Source organism: Pelodiscus sinensis, chromosome 14 (genome assembly GCF_049634645.1).
Source record: "Pelodiscus sinensis isolate JC-2024 chromosome 14, ASM4963464v1, whole genome shotgun sequence".
In the NCBI taxonomy this organism is placed as follows: domain Eukaryota; kingdom Metazoa; phylum Chordata; order Testudines; family Trionychidae; genus Pelodiscus; species Pelodiscus sinensis.
The window spans coordinates 10,088,057-10,107,098 of record NC_134724.1 but is presented as its reverse complement, the minus strand read 5'-3'; the positions used below and the strand labels follow the sequence as shown (position 1 = coordinate 10,107,098).

Genomic DNA, 19,042 nt, shown 5'->3' with positions numbered 1-19,042 from the left:
TCTAATTTCACAGGATTTTGCATAGGCCTTGCATTTCAAAGGGGTGGTACATTAAGTAGGGTCTATTCCTTCTTATGTGATCATTGGAAGTTTTGCCGTTGGCTTCAAGAGGAGAAAAATGGGTCCTTACATGACTAACGCAGTTATTGCCACTTCAGACATGCTAAAGTGGTTCAGAATGTCTTAAGAAAATTGACTTGGTCCAATAATTCCCTATTTGAAAACATATGGGCTACGTCTACACTGGCCCCTTTTCCGGAAGGGGCATGTAAATTTCACTAGTCGTCGTAGGGAAATCCGCGGGGGATTTAAATATCCCCCGCGGCATTTAAATAAAAATGTCCGCCGCTTTTTTCCGGCTTTTAAAAAAGCCGGAAAAGAGCGTCTACACTGGCCCCGATCCTCCGGAAAAAGTGCCCTTTTCCGGAGGCTCTTATTCCTACTTTGAAGTAGGAATAAGAGCCTCCGGAAAAGGGCACTTTTTCCGGAGGATCGGGGCCAGTGTAGACGCTCTTTTCCGGCTTTTTTAAAAGCCGGAAAAAAGCGGCGGACATTTTTATTTAAATGCCGCGGGGGATATTTAAATCCCCCGCGGATTTCCCTACGACGACTAGTGAAATTTACATGCCCCTTCCGGAAAAGGGGCCAGTGTAGACGTAGCCAAGCAGAAAAGACACATTTTTACAGCTCCATGTTCATCATACATGCTGGGAAAAGATACTAGAGAAGAGCAAAGATGCCTGTGACATACATACTCAAAGGCTAAGTATCATGCTATAAAATATGACCATACAATGAGATGACTTAGCACCAGTGTGGAAAGATTGCCTTCATAGAACCTCTGAGCATGTCAATTGTGAACAAGAACCATAATTCTCCTTTTTTTTTCTGGACCTTACTGTAGTAATTTGCCCCTGTACAAAGTTGGAAGGGGGTATCATTCTGACCTCATGGTATTTTGTATCCACTCTGCACTCACTTTTCCCTGGCATTAATATCTACACATAGTGAAGTACAATGTAGAAACGAGCTCTCAATGTTTTGTAAAAACTAAGCAGTGTGATACTGAGCTGTAAATAATGCATGTGTTATGCCTTCTCTCTGACCAACTTGCCTCTGGCAGCTTACTGAGCATTATTGAGTTGTTACGTACTTTACAGGAGCAAATCAGGAAAGACTATTAAAGAGAGAGTCTATAATACAATTGCTGCAATGGCAACAGATGTGTTCTTAGAGCTTTCTGATTCAGGATACTTGAGCATTGTAATTAACTGTTGGCAATATTTCTAGCTTTCTATTTAAAACTGAGGACAACACAGTATTGTTAAACTTTGTCTCAAGATTTTCCCTTCGCATCAGCTGATAGCAACTGGGCATGTCTGTGGGCTTTCACTTGTCTTGTCTGAAACAATATCACATGTCAAGTGCATATCACATGCAAGGAACTTTAAAAAGGAGCACAGGTTGCAAGTAGAAAGAGTTTGGAAGTAGCACCAAAATGTCAGGCTGTGTGTACATGGTTGGACAGTAGCTGCGTTTGCAGCACTCTGTAAATCATTCTCTTGTAAAACTAAATGGCTGTTTTTTTAACATGAATCAGTGTTCACAACATGTATGAGAACACTGACCAGCTAGAAATCCAGTCTGATTTGGCCAAACTTGCTACAATAGTAGGTACATACATTGTACATCAGGAGGAAAGTTTAGCTGAAGAATTGAGAAGACCACTAAATACAATTAAAGAGACTGTCATTCAGGGGTGGGCTAAAAGCAGCTTACGGGCCAAATGTGATTCACTGGGGTTAGCCCCTGGTGTGCCACCAGACACTTTATTTACCTGAGCATCATTAGGTATGGCCACTTGCCGCTCCTGTTGACCACGGTTCACTGCTTCCAGCCAATGGGGCCTGCAGGAAGTGGTGTCCCAGTCACAGGGGCGGATATAGGGCAGGGCGAGCCCCGGGCCCCGTGCTTCAAGAAGCCCCGCGCATGTGCCGTGGGGCCACTGCACATGCGCCGTGGGGCCACCGCGCATGTGCCGTTGCAAAGGGGGGCCCCGCGAAATTGGACTGCTCTGGGCCCCGCAAAATGATCATCTGCCCCTGCCCAGTCAGCACTGCTTCCCGCAGCTCCTGGTGTCCGGGAATGGTGATCTGTGGGCAATGGGAGCTGTGAATGGCCATACTTGTAGACAGGTCGGTAGATAGTGTCTGGAGGCCTACCAAGTGGCTAAACCTGGCGACCTGTGTCTGGCATCCGGGCCACTTAATTGCCCTCCCCTGCTCTAATGCATATGAGGAAGATCTTGCAAGAGTCTGTGTCATCATGCAAATTTGACTTGTGAAGTCACTTGATGAAGCTCAGCTTGCCCAGGCAGTGAAATGCAGAAGGATGTCTGTTCGTACAACCCCTGGATTGGAATACCCAGGTGGGTTCATAGGGGTAAATTGCAAATCATCTGGATCTGGGCTGGCTTCCTGTGCTGTTGAGGAAGGTCTACACAGAGTGGAGTATCTGCTAGCTTTCACTTCCCATTGAAGCTCCATACAAGCCCTCTAACAGAGGCTACTGAGGGGTTGACCAGGCCTCTTTTTGGAGAGTTGAGCAGCACTCATCTCACTGAGCCATTCACATTCTGCAATCGCATCTTCTTCTCATAGTGAGCAGTCTGCTGCCTGCCAGGACCTTCACTGGAAGGAGCTGGCATAGAAGTTGTGGTGAACTTGACAACAATCAAGGCCTAGAACTAAGAGGGACAAAATCAGCCGTGTGTATGAGTTGGCGAGGGGAACCAAAAAAGCAGCTCAGGAGTAGATGGTTCGCCAGACACAGCACAGAAGCTCAGCTGCCACTGAGCCATGGTTTCATTTTTCAGATGAAAAACACCTTACATTTTTCAAGGAAAGCACACACCTAGTGTAAAATCTTTCATTGTGTAAAATTTCAGTGGAACCTTTTCCATGGGTAGGAATGGTGTCTCTAGCCTCTGTTTGTCAGAAGCTGGGAATGTGTGATAGGTGAGGGAACACTTGGTGATTCCCTGTTCTGTTCATTCCCTCTGGGAGCACCTAGCATTAGCTACTGTCGGAAGACAGGACACTGGGTTAGATGGACCTTTGGTCTGGCCTAGGATGGCCATTGTTAGGTTCAATTACAATGTGATGTTTCTACCCTAGAGTCACAAATGAGTTCCTTCACTCTGTGCAATAGGCTGCTATAGAAGGGCATCTGAATGCATCGATGGGTACATTTTGGCCTTAGAAAACATGTGTCTCCAGTGAACACCACTGTTTTCCCTCCTGGCAAACCATGGCCCCAACCATGCTACCAGTGGAGTCAGTGCAAGAAAGTTTGGGCCCTATCAAGCAGGTGAGCCCAACGTCCAGATTAGCAGGTCTGAGGCTATGCCTCTGCTTATGACAGTGTGTAGAGAGTACAGGAAATAGACATATAGCTTCATGCTGCTCTGAGAGGCCATGTCACTGCCATGCATAGCTACCTGCATCAGGGGACAGCCCTGGCAGAGAATATGTAGCTGGCAGCTGCCTCCCTGCTGCCAAAGTCTTTCACTTTGGCAGGGTATCAGTCGATGGTCAGGGCAGTGTGTGTGTGTGTGTGTGTGTGTGTGTGTGTGTGTGTGTATGTTACACCCGAGTCTTCAACTGATGGGACACAAGGCCCCGTCGCAGTGGGCAGTCTAGGAGAGACTGACGGGCACCCTGAGGAGTTTAACGTCCGTGTCTTAGTCCGCTAGGATCAGGTCCCTTCGCGGAGGGCAGCCAACAGGCTGACAGATACCCCAGAGTTTATAAGAAGAGCTTATTACATCTCAGATTTTAACTGCTAGGATACAGGATCCCTTCACAGCGGGCAGCCTAGGGAAGACTGAGAGATGCCCCTACGGATCTGTCCTCTGGAAGCTACACGATGCAAATGGCCCAGCTCTTCCTATATCTGTCCCTTATGACTGGCTGAAGTTCTTTTAAATTGTGCTTGGTTCTGTTACAGCAACTGAAGGAGTCAGGTTAAAGCTTAAACAGTTACAGGTTTATTAAAGAAGCTTATAAATCATATGGTTACAATGGCTAATGCTCTATTTCTTAACTGCTAGCAAATATAGATTTTAAAAATAGTTACAAAGAAAATAAAGATAGAAAATAGAAATAATGGTACCAAGTGACAGCTTAATCTTTAAAGAGCTCTAAGTCTACGTGTACACTTAAGACAAAGGACCACATCCAGGTACAATTTTTACCCCCTTCTGTGCCTCTCAGTCCCAGCGTGTCAGGCCAGGGCCGGTCCCTCGATTCCTAGGAAAGACGAATACAAGGTGGGCGTCCCCGTGGAACCTCGGGAAGCCAATCACCTAACCTGACCAGCAGATAGATGGTAGATTGACACTCAGAGTAAATGTGCTGCTGGACCCATCTTTATACCCATAGGGGCCCGTATCCTCTTTCTTATCTAAGATGCCAAATTGTGTTGGTCTGTCTTTATGATGCCAGTTCTTACAAGGGAGTTTCTACTTAATTTACACTTGCAAGAGAGATAACTAAATTGTGAGTACTGGACATTTTTTTTTACTGGGCAGGAGATTCCTCCCCCCGGACAGTGTGTGTTCGTATCAATATGGGTTTCAGTCAAGGGCACTCCTTGGAGCCTCTTGGTCAGCAATTGGCGTATCTCTGTTTACAACCATCCAGGGTCACAGCAGCCTGCATATCCGGGCCTTCTGTTCAAGGCTTTCACTGCTCTGTGTGCCCTGTATGCTTCAGGCAAGCAAAAATGGATGTTACAGGGGGGTTCCTGTCTGGCTACACAGGGCAACGTTAAAAAGAGCAGCGTAGATGTGGGAGACACTGCTTGAACATATAGAGAGTCCATGCAAGATACATACTGGAGGGTTCAGGCATATAGTGCACTCTACTCACTTAAACTGAACCTCAGTGTCAGCACTGGCATTTATACCAGTGCTTGCTGGGCATGTGGTGTTTGGACTCCACAGACTGCCATAGGGGCAGACATACTTTGTGGTATGTACTGTTATGAGGGTTCAATCCTGTGAGTTACCCCACATCCCCTGAAACATCCAGAGCTCCCTAATCACCTAACACAGGGGTGAACTATACTTTTTTCACAAATTTCAGAAGTGGCTGCAGGCTGACGTGGAAGGAGTGGAGCCTTGAGCAGAAGGGGCGGGGCCTCGGAAGGAAGAGGTAGAATTGAGAGATACCCTACCATGAGCTTTGCTTGGCCTCGTGTCCCTCTCCACTGACTTCTGGCCAATGGAAGGGATTTTGGAGCAGGTGGGAGAGTGCTGGGGCTAGCCTCCTCCCAGAGTTGTCTGGGGTAGAGGCTTAGAAGTCACATAACAGGGCTCGCAGCTCCTGGCCCTGCTGCTAACCTGTTGCCTGGCAGCCACCCGGCAGGTACAAGCCCTTGAACAGAAGCAGTTGAAAGGGCTCGTGACTCCCAGGGAGTTCCCAGGCAATGGGCCAGTGGAACCGAGAGCTGCGGGCTGTTTCAATTGCTTCTCTTTAAAGGGCTTGCACCTGCCGGGTGGCTGTCAGGCAATGCAGCCACTTAACAGGTGTGAGCCCTTTAAATAGAAGCAGTTGAAAGGGCTCATGCATCTCCAGCTCCCAGGCAATGTGCTAGAGGCACTAGGAGCTGAGAGCACTTTTATCCGTTTCTGTTTAAAGGGCTCTTGCATTCCCTGTGGCTGCCAAGCAACACATTGCCCAGACAGGTATGGGGAAGGCACAAGACCTTTAAATTGAAGCAGTTAAAAGGGCTCATAGCCCTGGTGCCGCTAGGGCACTGCTAGGGAGCCAGAAATGACATGTGAGCCCTTTCAACTGCTTCTATTAAAAGGCCTTGCGCCTTCTCTGGGGCTGCTAAGCAAGGTGGGGGGAAGACGTGAGCCCTTTAAATAGAAGCAGTTGAAAGGGCTCACGTATCTCTGGCTCCCAATCAACGCACTAGGGGGCAGGGCCTGGAACTACCTCGCAGGCCGGATCAAAGTCCTAGACAGGCCAGATTCAGCCCCCTCAGAGGTTTTTTCCAACCCCTGACCTCGCAGAAGCTCATATGCACTGACTCAACCTACCCATCAACATACCCTGTAAAACTATTGTTTCTATGGGCGCGGTTAGACAGAAGAATAGTTGCAGCATAATTAAGAAGCAAAATGGGTTTAAAAAAATTCTCCAAGTTCCCTCGACTCACAAATGTGAGCTTATTCAAAATGAACAGAGGAACTGGAAAATGTGACGGCAAAACAAACTAAGGCAATGGGAGTTTATGAGGGGGAGGAACAAATAATATTAAAATAAAAAAACCTCCTGCACTAGGCAAGTTTTCCCCAGCTTGCCTGGCTTTAATATTAAATTACTGTTTTCTGCCAGGATCATCTGCAAAACTCTGATTTTGTTTCTTCCTCTGTTCATTGCCTGATAATTGAGGCTGAATTCCCTTGTCTTTAATATGCCATATATTTTCCACCTGGCAAAGGACTCAGACAGATACAGATAAATACCCTGTAGACATACAGACAGAGAAACTGCTGTAATTGCTTTCATAATGACTCTCAGACATCAAAGGAAGGCAAATAATGGTATTTAACACTGTTTCCATTCTTTAGCTGAAATGTAATTTTATAGAGTTATTGTCAGGCAGTACAGTGAATGTACAAGTGCAACTGTCATATTCTACTCATATTAATTAGCTGCCCACAAGAGGTCCAGGATAGTAATGGCAAAGTTCTCCTCATTTCAGATGGTCTGATATTCAGACAGAACCGTAAGTACAATAGCTTGATTAACATAGTTGCTTAGATCAGGTTTTCCCTGGGAGTATGTCAATTGGCATTTTGAAGAATCAATTAATTAGCACTCCAAATAATCTATTCTTGGGTTAATGAAAGTATTTTGTACAGCTGCAAAAACTTACATGCAATAACACCCAAGCCTTTCCAGAGTGCCAAGGTGAAAGATTTATAATTTGGGAAATGCTGTACACTCCATGGTCAATTTCACAATAAAAAGTTATTGCAAGAGATTCAGTTGACCAGGGCTTTTCAAAATATTTAGAAGGTTATTGGAGGCAGGAAAGGAGAAATGAATCTGGGGAATTTCATGGTGACATAGAAATTAGAACTTTACTATGCAATCATGTGATTAAAATAGCAGATTAATTATGGGACCCAGGCATCAACATTTTGCATAATGGTATCTTTCATTTTCAAAAATTAGCTCTTGAAGGCAATTTAGCTTATTTAGATCCTGCAAAGCTTTACTCATGTGAGTAATCCATACCCCTGTGATAGGTCCCATTGAAGTCAATGAATAATGGTTGCTTATGAATAAGGCTTTGAAATTAACAGGACTACTTACCTGAGTAAGCATTACTCATGAGAAGAAAGTTCTGCAGGCCTCTAGTTTCCTCATCTGGTACTGAAAACCTCAGAAGCTGATTCTTGTATCAGTGAGAATTATAAATTAGAGATGTGATTTTTTGTACAATAAAGTCCACGTATGAGAGTACTGCATTTCTTGAAAGAATCTTGACCTTTGCTCCAAAACACGAGGTCTCATTTTAAAGTTTGTTGTGCTACAGATGATTCAGTGGTTTTTTTTTATTATTTCTTTTATTTTTTTGGTTGATTTGTCCTTTCCTCATCTTGATTTTCATGCTTATATCAGTGATGGGCCAACACCAGAATTTTATATAAAATTGTGTCCCTGGCTTTCAGTAATACGAATGTAATAAAACCTGAGTATGAACCACCCCAAATTCCAAGGTTGGTTTTAAAAAACAAGGTACATTGTCATGAAAAAAAGGGAATAATTGCAGCAGCAATTAGATATAGTTCCATGGTATAAGTATAAACATGACGATGGACTCATTTAACCTTGTGTCTATATCATTACTAGGAATGGGTCATATTTCTTCACCCAAAGTAGCAACCAAGCCCTAATTAAGCATTTTTATGTGGTGCACATAGAGACTGTCTGTGTGAATGATCTGCAGTTGTCCATGCTTGGAAGATGATGGGGGGTATCACTGCATTGCAGGTCTTCTAAGGGCCAATTGTATCAATGGTGAATTTCACTCAACATGAACAATGAATCCAGAACCAAGATCAAAGACCAAGTCCAGCCCCAGTCCTCTCTCTTCCCAGCCCTGCAACTGGAGGAGACTCTGTGACATCCTCACCTGATCCTAACAGATTCCTACTCACTGCTCTTAAATAGTTCCCAAGAAATATAATCTACTTTGCGCTTTGTCTTTATAAAGTATTTTATGATATAATAAACAGCTGTGTTAATCTAGCCTGTTTAACAAGTGTAATCTGTCCTAACATTATTACAGTGATCTGATCAAAAACATTGCCACTCAAATGAAGGCCAAACAAAGCACTGGTTTCACCAAACTGATTCCTACCATTGCTAAATTCAGATGATGAGAAACTGACACACAGAAGAAGAGGGCAAGAGACTGGACTCTGCAGATCTGTCTTTACTTCTTGGTTCTGCCACAGACTTCCTGCTTCTGCCACAGACTTCCTGCATGACCTTGTACCAGTCACTGAGCCTCAGTTCCCAATCTGTAAAATGAAGCTAATATATTTCCTCCTGTCTGTACTGTCTATTTACATTCTAAGTTCTTTAATGCAGGGTCTGATATTTAGTATGTACAACACTGAACATAGCAGCATAACAACCTGGAGTCTATATATATTACTGTAATATAAATAAAAAACAATAAAGCCCAAAGCTTTGCAAGAGTTTTCTGGGAGGAAAAAGTCTTTACTGTGCAGAATCTTTGCTAGGTAATCTTAACTATAATTTTATTTCTAAATCGCCCTCTCCTCCTGTGTATGCGTTTTTTGGTGCTTTACAACATTATGCAAACAATTTAAAATGCAATTAAAAACAGTAAAATAAAAGGCTACCTTCTAAAATTCTAGCAAACAGAACCACATTGAGTAATGTTGGCTCTTTTCCAGATTTTTTTTTTCCAGGAAACCCATCGTGTTATGAGAGCTCTGTATTAAGCTTTCAATAGCGACAATGCTCATGGAACTGGCTAAGGTCTGTTTATTCCTCATTTGTAGGTCTCTTTTGTTTAAAATGCATAATATGTAAACTTAGTTGTTAGTGCTTGTTATGGACTTATGCCAGAAGTAAGATCTTCCTTATTTTGCTAATCAGGTTCTTCCATATCTGCATGCTCATTTTCTGATATCTGATGAGGCGACAAGGTCATTGGACGTACAAGTACTTATTTAAAAACTGACATGAGAGAGAGATAGAGGTTAGTTGGGTCTATCAGAGCTGTCAATCAATTAATGAATATTATTGAGCAAGGACACTGTGGGGGAAGCGAACAGAAGGAATGAAAATGACCATGGAGATACAACATAGGGAAAACGACAGGACTGACTAAATGAGCTCACGTGAGTGCTAAAACCAGACATGCTCACATCATGAATGAAAGAAAATACGGAGAGACAGTAGGGCCAGAATATATACCATTCAGTAGGCCAAAAGACTGACAGATTACTTCAGCCTTTTGTCCAAAAGCACAATATTGAATGCTGCATTTGCGAAGAATAAAGTTGTGAAATCCCCAATGCATTCTGAGTGGCTTTCATTAAGAGTCTGAGTACTGCAAATGTACAGCATTTTTTTAAAAATGCGCTGGTCGAGGCTACAGAAGCCTTAGCGCCTGGAATTTGAAATTAGTCAAGGGGAAATAGACTAGATTCTTACCTGTAAATAAATGGCAGATATAAATAGCAAAATAGGGCAGTACTAACAGGGCCTCACAAAAGCTCACTTAAAAGCGGCACTATCACTCCAGTACATGGTGTACTGGCACAAGACAAGAGTATACTGTTTATCAGGACAAAAAAGAAATAATTTATAATTTGATCCTGAGGGGGGCGGGGGGATGGAGAAATAAAAATTAGACAAAAAAGAAACAAGAGAGGAGAAAAATTGCCAATATGTTTGTGTGAATGAAAGATAGTGAGGGGAAAAAATGAAAAGACGGCGAAGTCAGAGGCAGGGAGATACTGACACCAAATCTCTGCAAAGCGTTCAAAATTCTCCAGCTGCCACGCTTTTAATTTGCTACCGTTCTAATTAAAATGCAAATTAAATTTATAATTAGCATCAGCGTTTTCTAAAGAAACCTCCTTGCATGCAGCACAAACATATGGGACGATGGTATAGTGTAAAGTTTAAAAACCGAAGGAGAGAGACAAATGGAAGGCTAGAAATGGTGCTAGAAAATAAGTATGGGGAATAAGGGTATAAAAAGGGTGGGAGGAGAGAAGAAGAACAAAGTTGATTTTAAGGAAAAGAAGTGGATAAGCATCCCAGCGTAACAAAGAGATTGCTGAATATGAAAGATCTATCTGGGAGTTACTTTTAGTTGAATCAGGTGTCAGGGGTCACCAGTGTTGTATAGAGTATGCCAAAAAGGCAAAAAGGGTCACAGCTTCTAATCAAAAAGTCTATGGCCAAAAATTAACCGCTGCTTGCTTCCAGATAATTAATTTAAAAATTGATGGGTAACAAAGTACTAACATCACGTCATGATTCAAGAGCATCTAAGATTTTAAAGGTAAACTAGTTTCCCATATGAAAATTAAACCGAAGAGGTCACTAGGGCTCCAAGAAAGGAAGAATGCAAAATTTGTGTCCCTTAATTTGTGTGTACAATTGTACAGTTTCCTTGTTACTTAAAGCTTTTATTTAAAAATAGTTTTCTTTGTGAACTACTTGTAGAATAAAATATAAAATAAAAATAGAAAATGTTAGCATAAATCAGAATTATATCTGGATAAATATTGCACACACACAACCTGCCCTGCCAAAACCAACCAAACAAAATTTTTACAAGTAGTTTATTCAGGTGTTGAAATTAATTTGCTTTGATTAAACACATGCCAGTGTTTGAATAATTGAGTATGAGTGGCACAAATATTTGTACAAATATACCCAAATTGTAGATGCAGTTGTGCATATTCACAGGCATTCTATTTAAAATTTGTACCAGAAGTACATGTGAATCATCCAATCAAGGAGGAAAAACACCATCATGTGATTTAGCTGATCATTCACCATTAAGCTTGAATTTCACATTAATTATTTACCACAAATTATTTGTTTATTATTTATGTATTTTATTTTATTTTTATTTATCAATCACACTTGTGGAAATTCAGATCAGCAGTTGACTATTTCTTGAGCTGAAAGAGATGACCTTTAATCTAATAAATGAGTTGCTGCAAATTATTCTTTTGTCTTTACTGAGTAGTGAGCCTGGAGGATAGTGGTTTTCCATCTCTACATCTACTATATATTAAGCAGCTAATGTGGTATTAAAGGTTTGATCAAACTACTATAGGACAAAATTGGCTTTATTGTAATAGTGTTTTGTTGCTGGGGTGTCTTTATGACTTCTAGAGGGAAAAAATAAAGTAAGTCTGATCTTAAGAGTAGTAATTTCTTTGCTTCCTACTGAGGAGCCTTGCAGAAAGCTGGAGTGATTTTAATATTCTAGGGATTCTGCTTTATCTATTAACCATGCTCTTCATCAGATATTTTAAAATTTGAATGTAACAGGAATGAATATTTCATAGATGTGTGTTAAGCTGTTATTAAACTGCAATGTAAAGCAGGATTGTAGGAATATTTTTATAAGTCAAGAAGTCAATTAAAAATGATAAGCCTGCAATATCGCTATTGTAGCACTATACAAAAATCCATTTCTCATGTGCTTTCTTTGGGGTGAAGAGGAATTATGATACAGAGAGGGGAGTGTAGCTAAATGCCATTAATATTTAGAGAGACACGGACCAACAGACGATATTACTTCACCCACCTTGTCTTTCTAATATCCTGGAACCCACCCATCTATGAACTGCAAACAATTATTAAAATTTAGATTTATATTTAGACTGAAATGAAGGGGAAGAGCTCTTGGGGCCAGATTCTTGTGCAAATTGGCATAGTTACACTAACAGTGGAGTTACACTGTATTACCCCAGCTGAATCCTTTTTATCTTTCTGTAAACCCGGGGTGAACAAGATCTGGACCAGCGACCAGATCCAACCCAGCAAGCCTTTCAATGTGGCCCCTGGCCCATCGCACTGGATTTACAGGCAGGGATCAGCCCCAGACCTCAAAATGGCTGGCTGCTCCATTCTGCCTCTGTATGGTGGGGAGAGGAGGAAGCTTTATGCGTTGTTAACCCCCTTCTTTGCTCAAACTCCCTCTCAGACCCTACACCCTCTCTTGCACCTCAGTCCCCTACCCTGAGCTCTCTTCTGCACCCAACCTCCATCCTAGACCCCGCACTCTCTCCATAGAAAAGTGTGGCCCTTGACCTTTTCCCAAAAATCTGGGGTGACCCCCATCAAAAATTGTTGCCCACCTCTGCTGTAAACATTGAGAAATAGCACCATTAACCAACTTATTCAATATTAATATATTTTTAAAGCCTGTCTAACAATGATTGAATGGATAGAGTGTATTAAATTATTTATTTTATTTTGCAATCACAGGTTTATCCTTAAAACAGACCGCTGTTCTTCTACAAACACTTGGCTTGATTTTTCAGAGGTGTTGAGCCTTTGCCTTTCCCGTGATGTCAGTGGGTTTTGTGGTTGCTCAGTAGCTCTGAAAATCAGGCCTTGAAACCCAGCACCCGTAAGGAACGCATCATCCTCATCTCCATAGCAACTCACAGTGTTATCGAAAATAACATGGAAAACAATAAACTGAATTAAATGGGGGGAAATGATGGGCCTTCTAAAATAAGTATGTGTAGAGAGAATAAAATGTATTGTCAGAACCTGGTGAGCAAATTTGTGTCTTTATGTTGTGGAACTTAGGGTGTGTCTAGACTACATGCCTCCTTCGACGGAGGCATGTAGATTAGCCAGATCGGAAGAGGGAAATGAAGCCGTGATTAAAATAATCGCGGCTTCATTTAAATTTAAATGGCTGCCCCGATCTGCCGATCAGCTGTTTGTCGGCAGATCGGGGCAGTCTGGACGCGATGCGCCGACAAAGAAGCCTTTCTTCATCGGCACAGGTAAGCCTCGTGAAACCAGGCTTCATTTCCCTCTTCCGATCTGGCTAATCTACATGCCTCCGTCGAAGGAGGCATGTAGTCTAGACACACCCTTAGTGATCAGTTATAAAGAGACTGTCAAAATTACCATAGGATTTGGGGCCACCATCAGCTTGCAGGGAAGAAAGGCTTCTAAACTTTGTTAGTAGTCTTGGTAGAGAACTGAAGAAAATATGCAAACAATATCCTACCTCTCTAGATGAATTTTATAAAGCAAATGAATGATAAGCAACCATTATTATATCCCCCCTAGTAATGCTTGGATTTTGGTGTTGTGTAAACTTGTCATCGTGACTACAATCATGAATCCAAGTTCCGCAGCTTTTTCTCATGCTGAGTAGCATCTACCGAAGTAGCCTGGTTGACTTCAATACAGCTACTCAGGTGAGTGCCATTCATTTGTGAACAAAGGTTGTGGATTCGGGTTCATGGAGGACAATGTCATTGAATTGCCTGAGCTGAATGGGTCAATTGAATAAGTGAGGGCAGGTCTATGCTAAAACCAGAAGGTTAGCTTAATGTACGCAATGCCAGCTATGAAAATAATGTAGCTGAAATTGATGTACCTTAAGCCGAGTTTCTGTGCCATCTCTACAGCAGGAGGTCGATGGAAGAAATATTCCCTTTGGCTTCTCTCACTCCTCATGACAGCATGGTCAACTGGGGCATTGTCAGTGATCAATTTAGCAGGTCTTTATCAGACCTGATAAATCAAACACCTGAAGATTGACCACCACAGCATCAAGCCCTTAGGGTTCAATCCCATAAGGTTTTGAGCATCCTTACTTAATCACCCTCAGTTCCCACTTAGCACCTTGTAGGATGGGGCTTTCAGTGACTCAATGGTTCCCTGAACAAAAAGATTAACTATCAAAAAATGTGCATCTTGGAATAAATTTTGCAGCTGGGGATGATAACATTCCAAAAACTAGATTTGAAAAAGCTCCTCAGGTTTTGGGAAACTGACAACATGCAATTAATCAAGACTCTTTTCAACAGCAAAATAGTTCTACCAAAACCAGGAGCTGGGAAGTGTTGTCTTCTGCAGAGAATTCAAGTTCCTGGTGTTCAAGATGAGAGGCAGTGAGTCTAAATAAAGTCTTCTGTGTTGACAGACAAAGAGGTGAAAAATGAAGGCATAAAAGAATTGCTTTGTTTAATTTCTAATTGTTGTCCTTTTCCTATTCAGTAAATGAAGTCACCTTTGAAGTGGCTTCATGAACCACTGGGTAATCAAAATTATTATGCCGCCACCTGTTGTCCGTTAATTATTCTGAGAAGATACTCATAAATCATAACACTGGACAATAAATCAAACTGTCAGGACCCAGGCCAAAGGTTATGCATGAAAAGTTATAGGTCACCAACAGGGTGTGAAAGATCAGGGTTTTGGAACATCACTCATTGTCAAGTAATGTTGGGAGAAGTGCCATCAGAACAAAAGAAAAACTAAAGTACAGAAGAATTTAGGCCCAAGGATAGCTCTGAGCTCATGCACAAAAGAAATCAAATTGACATGTCATTACACTGCAGATCTGACAACCAGCAAGATTGACTAGCAATGCCGTGACTCAAATACTTTTTGTCTAGTCTGATTCTTGTTTTGAAGCCAAGGTTCCTTTTGAAATGTTTCATAGATCTGGCCCAGAACCTGCTCTCATAGAAGTCAACAAGTGCTTTGTCCTCTGTGAATCTGGAATTTAAAGTAGCATCACTTTTTTCAGGTTTGCTGTAGAAGCTTGAGGTGCTCTACAGTAATCAAGAGTAAAATTCCTGAAACTCATCTAATGTGTCAGGATTCAGCCTTTGTGCACCTGTTCTGCAGCATTGGCAGGATTAAACCACACCCTCGTGAAAGAACAAGCGCAATGCTGCAGCACAAGTCCTTTTTTTCCAGCCTGTTGCCTCGCGGTCCCTCAGTGCAGGTAATTAGCACTGCATCTTTTTCCACCAAAGAAGTAGTCTCCAGCCTCACTATGAATACACCAGTGCAGAAAGGAGAGTGACAGGGTGAACTGTTGTTATAGTCACTTTGCTTACTGGAGTTGTGCTGATGTTGAGAGACCACAGCAACTTCTGGCAGGGTTGATAACTGAATATGTCTTCCCCTTTCAGCCTTTTAATAGCTTTGTCAAGGCTGAACTAATACATTCTCCCTTCTTCCCTACTGGTCTTTCCTGCAGTGTATCTGGAAAGATTGCCCCACTGCCCATTCATAAGGAGCACAGTTGTGGGTTTTAGAATGGAGTGGCAGGCATTATCAGCCAGAGGATGTATTGATTCTGCAGCCCCATCTAGTCTACCCTAATGGTTCCAGTAGACGTTTCCCAAGTTCAAACCCAGCAGCCTACCCCCCAAGCCCATCCATAATGTTCTCTTCTGTAGGAAGAGCCCACTTCCTCACTAGAAAGAAGATGCAAGGACTTCCAGAATAGCAGGTGTATCCATGCTTCCGTCCCTCTATACGGGCATGTCTACACCACAGAGAAGATCGACTCTCTGGAGGTTGATCTTGTAGCATTCGATTTAGTGGGTCTAGTGTACACCCTCCAAATCAAATGCTGAGGGCAGCCGCCCCCACCAGCATCCTGTACTCTTCATTCTGTGAAGAGTAAGGGAATTTGAAGGGAGTATGTGTTCCCGTCGGCCTCCAGCAGCATAGATGCTTCAACAGCTTGGTTTAAGGTAAGCTGAATCCAACTATGCATTTTGCATAGCTAGATGATGTACCTTAAGCTGACCTGCCCTGATCTACTGTAGACCAGACTCACAAGAGGAAATCAAGACTTCGGTGTTGTGGAGGGCTATGCCTTGGACCGTGAGCCAATGGATGTAAGCATATTGGATATGGGAGGGGAAAAAAGTGTCAGCCGATCTATTGAGCACACTGACCTACTCTCACTGAGTGTCTTCACACTCAAGCACTTGAGCTACATTTAATCTCTTTTAACTCCTTTACAGTGAATGGCCTGTCTTTAAAATCACATACTCATTTAGACGCAAATGAGCACGGTTAGGAAGCCACTGATTTAAAACCTGTCTGGAGCAAATTGTTTCTGGTGTGAAGAAAGCAACTTTAGGATAAAAACCTAATAATGAGAAGGCTACTAGAAACAGCTCTGCTTCTTCAGAGATGTGATGTACTGTCTACTGCCTGCTGTTTGCGTTTACGTGCTGTTAGTATGAGCTGCTGTAGTACTGGCAGCTAATGGCCAAGCAATTTTAATTTAAAAAACGCTTGATTCCCTGGATGTGTTATGGGTTTGGTTTAGTTCAATTGAGTGTTTTCTGATTAGATAACGAAGATTTTGCTTCTTTATGCAGGGCTCCAAAATCACGGAGAGCCTCAGCCATTGTACTTGTAGATTGTCCATGTCTTTCCTAAAATGTGGTGCCCAGAACTGCATACAATACTCCAGCTGAGGCCTAATTAGTGCAGAGTAGAACAGAAGATTTGCTTCTCAGGTCTTGTTCACAACGCTCCTGCTAATGTGTCCTAGAATGCTGTTTGTTTGTTTGTTTTGTTTGTTTGTTTGAAACAATATTACACTGTTGACTCCTATTTAGTTAGTGGTCCACTATGAACCCTGGATTCTTTTTCACAGTACTCCTTCCTAGGCAGCCTTTTCCCATTTTCTATATCTATTAGTAGATAAAAGTAAATTTCTGAACACTTTCAAAAAAACCCTAAGCCAAGCAGAACTTTTGTCCTAAAAAATAGAAGTGACAGAGACTTCACAAAGTTCACTAGGGATTTCACTGTTGCTATTGCCTGTGTTTGGAAGATGCTTAGATGTAATAGCAAAAGCACTAATATAAACAAATGAAAGAAACTTTCCATTATGTGGAAATTGAAGTAGTTTATGGAAGTTTGGTCATCGAACGAGAAAAGAAACAAACATGAGATAATTACAAGTCAGGCAGCTCAGATTCTGAGATTTGAATATTGGGTGCCAATCATGGAATGTTTGTAGAAAATTCAAGGCTCAAATAGGATTGAAAAGCTACTTGAGGTATAATTAATGAATAAATAGATCAGAATTGTGGTGTATACACAGACAATTCACAAACAGGGAAAGAAAAAAAACCCAGAACACTCCACAATGTATATCTTCTATTGTAATAAATACTTCTGCCTGTATATGCAGTGACTTGAACTAAGAGGCCAACCGCTTGTGCGTATAAGAACTATTTGCACAGAAGAGTTTGAAAGATTGGCCTTTATGTTAAAAATTAAGCACCACTCTCATCAGGAACAGACACTGAACGTAAGGTGGGAACATACTTACTAATCAATGGAACTTTGTAATTTTTTTCCTGCTTATCTCATTGATTTCAACCTCAAGTTCCCATTTAACTTCACTGATACATGCGCCTGAGCAAGGAAGACCAAGGTTATGGAAGTTTTCTAATCTAATTACTTTAACTTCACATACAAAAAGAATCCTTTAAAGCAATTTATGGAGAGACGAAGACCTGAATTATAAGGTACATCTCCTTACTTTATTATTTCAGCAGGACATGAAATGTCACATACATGTTTCTAATCTGATATGACTTACATTGAATGATGTAGCCTTTGGGTTGCATTAACCTATGGTCCGTGGTGGCTGAAACCAAAAGACAGAGGGCCTTCAGAAACAGCCCACCTACAAGAAATCCAAAGGTGACATCATTCAATGTTCTCTGCAAGTCATATCAGAGGATGCCTTTTTCACCTCCCTCTCATTGAGGAGCCACTGGAAACCAGAACCAAACCCAAATATGTGTGACACTAATGGGATACATCACTGGAGAACATCCAGGGACAGCATATCACTGTCATAGACACCGGTAGTCAATGTACTAGGGAGTTCCTGATGGAACTTCAATCTTTCCTTATGAGGGCACAGAAGGCAGTAAAATATCTAAAATTATTCTTCTGTACCTTTTTTGTAAATATTATTTGACTTTTTATGAACTGAGAAATAGGAATTCAATAACATGAACACAAGAATAACCATGCACTTATTTCTTTCTAACCTGGCATGTATTTGTTTACAAGTTAGTAATAAGAGTTTTGTCCTTCTGAGCATTTACTTTATTTGACGCTCATGTTAATGGAAATATACGAGCAGACTATTTAGAACGTTGCTTTCATTTTCCATAAAAGCAATTTGTGTCAAGATAACTTAGGTCAATATACAATATCCAAGGCCTTTTTTCTGTTTCACATATAGCTCTAAGTAACTTAACCTCATGCGTGTTGGCAAGACTGGACATGCTTATTTGCAGTGTTGGGTCGTAAGTGCCTTATTTGTGGCCACATGACTATTTTCCTATAATCCATCATACAAGGATATCTTTGTTTAGAAGGAACCTTTTTTTGTTCTTTTTTTCCCTTAAATGTAGGATTTGTTATCAAAAAGAATTGAAATGAAAACTAGGAAAGAGTTGTTAGCAAAATGACATTTAATTTTGATAGCGAAGCAATGAGGCAGAACATTTTGCATGTTTGCAAAATAAGCTTCATTTTTGATGCATTTAGCTTTACTGATTATATTAATTAACTTAACACCAAGTGTGAAGATTATTTATGATGCATTAAAAACGATTAGACCTTAATGGCTTCCCTGTAAGAACAAGGAAGTTGAATTTTAGGACCAGACTGTGGAGAACTCCATTTGCGTGATCCTCCTTCTCATGATTTTCACAAATGTCCTTTCAAAGCAAAGTAATTATAATAAAACTAGCCACTGTGCTAAAATCAGTGAGCAGAATTATTGTCATTGACATAAACCTGAGACTAATCTGGCCAAGCACAATGAGTTTGTGTTGCTAATCCAGTACTGTACCAAGATTCTACTTTTTAATTTAGCCATATCATAAAACTCCCCACAATCCTCTTTA

The 19,042-nt window shown here is 41.5% G+C and overlaps 1 long non-coding RNA gene across 3 annotated transcripts in view; it reads left to right on the top strand.

The window, feature by feature from the left end:
- LOC142818262 (uncharacterized) overlaps positions 1-19,042 on the top strand; it is a 107,461-nt gene that overhangs the window by 13,991 nt on the left and 74,428 nt on the right. For 2 of the 3 annotated variants that reach the window (XR_012895647.1, XR_012895646.1), the window contains one exon: positions 8,076-8,350. The exons of the other annotated variant lie outside the window; for it this stretch is intronic. This is a non-coding gene — a long non-coding RNA (uncharacterized LOC142818262). Of the gene's footprint in view, positions 1-8,075; positions 8,351-19,042 lie in introns of those variants that run through there. 3 annotated transcript variants of the gene reach the window in all.